Source organism: Fukomys damarensis, unplaced genomic scaffold (assembly GCF_012274545.1).
Source record: "Fukomys damarensis isolate Sample0158 unplaced genomic scaffold, DMR_v1.0_HiC HiC_scaffold_24, whole genome shotgun sequence".
Classification (NCBI taxonomy): Eukaryota; Metazoa; Chordata; class Mammalia; order Rodentia; family Bathyergidae; genus Fukomys; species Fukomys damarensis.
In genome coordinates, this window is record NW_022900936.1 from 6,446,445 (window position 1) to 6,449,150 (window position 2,706).

The window sequence follows — 2,706 nt, forward strand, 5'->3', positions numbered from 1 at the left end:
AATCCTTAGTCCACATCCTGCCACTTCTAAATGTCCACACAGAGCCGGGCATGGTGGTGCACACCTATAATCCCAGCACTTGGGAGGCTGAGGCAGGAGGATCGCTGTGAGTTCAAGACCAGCCTGGGCTACATAGTGAGTTCCAGATCAGTCTCAACTACATAGTGAGACCATGTCTCAAAAACCAAACAAACAAACTAAATGTCCTCACAGAAAGACTAGACCAACAGTGGATGCCAATAAGGCCCTGTCCTCACAGCGTCCGACCCACCCTTGCAGCCCAGCCATCTCCCTGGGTCTCCTCCACACTGAGGGACGTGGATCCTGCCCTGGACAGACTGTCCTTTCCGCCTGCAGAGCCCCCCACTGACTCCACTTGCTGGGGCCGCAGAGTCCTAGACCACAGCCGAAGAATCCCAGCCCACAGCACAGAAGGGGCAGAAGGACCAGGGACCCGGGGATCCAAGCACAGAATCCGACTCAGGGCTTCTTGGCCTCCTGGGACCGTCAAAGATGAGAGACACGGCGCTCCAAGTCACCGTCGGCGGTAGTGATGCGTGACAGAGCCTGTTTTCCAGCCACTTCACCCCCCTCTCCCTGTCCTAGGAAAGTTTTAGCTTGGGTTCAGAATGAGACACATACAAGGATGTTTTCGACACAGTATTTGTGAACATGAACTATGATAACATAAAGAACCATTAACAAGAAAATGTTAATAAAGAATGCACTATTCAGACTGTGGAATAGCACACAGGGACGACAATATCCACGAATTTCAAGATGTGGTACAGACCGGGCATAGGGGTGCACGCCTGGGATCCCACTCTCTGGAAGGCTGAGGCAGGAGGATCGTGAATTCAAGCAATTGAGCAATTTAGCAAGAACCTATCTCAAAAGGAAACATAACAAGGGCCAGGGATATAGCTCAGTTCAGGAAGATCCTAGGTTCAATCCCTAGTTCTCTCCCCCCAGAAAATACAGAAAAAAAGTCATAAAATAACATAACATTTGTTTTAAATCTGTGCACACAAGCACCAAAGTTATAAATTGCTTACAGATTCATATATCGATATATAAAAACAGGTTTAGGGTCAAAAATTACCAAGTTTAGAAAAGTTCTTGCCTTCAGGAAGAAAGAAGACATAATGTATCTGGGAAGGGTATACAGAAGCCTCAATATGGACTAAAGAAAACTATAACAAACATGGAAACTGCTAGGAGTTTTCAACAGTGAGTGGCATTTTCCCAGGTGCGTATTATCCTAAATATTCCACATCATTATTTGTTAATAAAGTAGTGTATTCCAATGCAGGTCACTTTGCATTGATGATATGTTTGTTTGTTTTGGTTTTTTGAGACAGGGTCCCACTATGTAGTTGAGACTAACCTGGAACTCTCTGTGTAGCCCAGGCTGGTCTCGAACTCACAGCAATCCTCCTGCCTCAGCCTCCCGAGTGCTGGGATTACAGGCGTGTGCCACCATGACTGGCTTGCACTGGTGATTTGTGAAATCAGCTCTGTGGATCATAACAAGACATTTTTTTTTTTAGTAGAATAAAATAGAAAAAAATCAGAATATTTTGACAGAAAGTTAAATATTTCCTTCAATGAATTTTACTTCAGGTTCATTGTTATAAAATTTATTTCTTACTGAGGGTCATGGGCAAAAATATTCAAAATCTACTTATCTAATGTATGAAATCACCATCTCAATATACTAAGTAGGTTCAACAAAATTCTTCTGGTAGCTTACCTTAAGCAATTGTACTGTTAGTCCTAAACAATTTGACAAAATGTCTATTTGTTTAGTACTTTGTCTCACAGTCAACATATCTATAAATACAACACATAAAAGAAATCGTGGTTTTAGCTGGATGTGGTGGCACATACCTGTAATCCCAGGACTCAGGAGGCTGAGGCAGGAGGATCACCATGAGTCTGAATCCAACCTGTATTACACAGTGAGTTCAAGATCAACCTGGACTACATAGTAATCCTGTTTCAAAAAGCAAACAAACAAAAAGAAACTGTGGTTTTAAAGATATTTGCTTTTGTTTTGTTTAAAGCATTTTTAATAGAGCATTGTTCAAAGGTCTGAAATTTGCAATGTAACTAAAATTCAGCTTGGGTCAGTAATGTAGTGTCAAGCGGCCTGATCTAGAGTTTATTGATTAATATTATCCTCCCTGTAAAAGAATTAAGTTCCATGAAAAAGCAATGTCCACTACTCATTGGTCCACAATTCAGCTCTCATATTTTGCTCTTTTTTGCATGTGTGGTATAAATATTGTATTCCAATGAAAACATCTTCGAATACTGACCTTGTAATTTTTTTGGGGGGGGTACCGGGGATCAAACTCAGAACCTTGCGCTTGCGAGGAGGCAGGAGGTGGAACCTCTGAGCTAAATCCCTGGCCCTGACCTTGTAATTTTAAACCTTTAGTCTCACTCAACTTCCCAACGAGGAGACGGGGCGAAGAGAGGGTCAGTCACCCGGCCCCTGAATGAAGGCATGTTTTGGTCCGATACATTTTGTGAAAATGTCCTCACGATGAACTCCTGTTCCCCTGTGGTGGAGTAGATCCTTGGTTCTTAGAACCAGTGGAATTGTAAGTCACACCTTGAGATCAGGGAACGTTGCTTTGACTATAAATGTGCTTTAAAAAGCAAGAGGCTACACAGGGGGAAATGATTGCAGAGTATTTG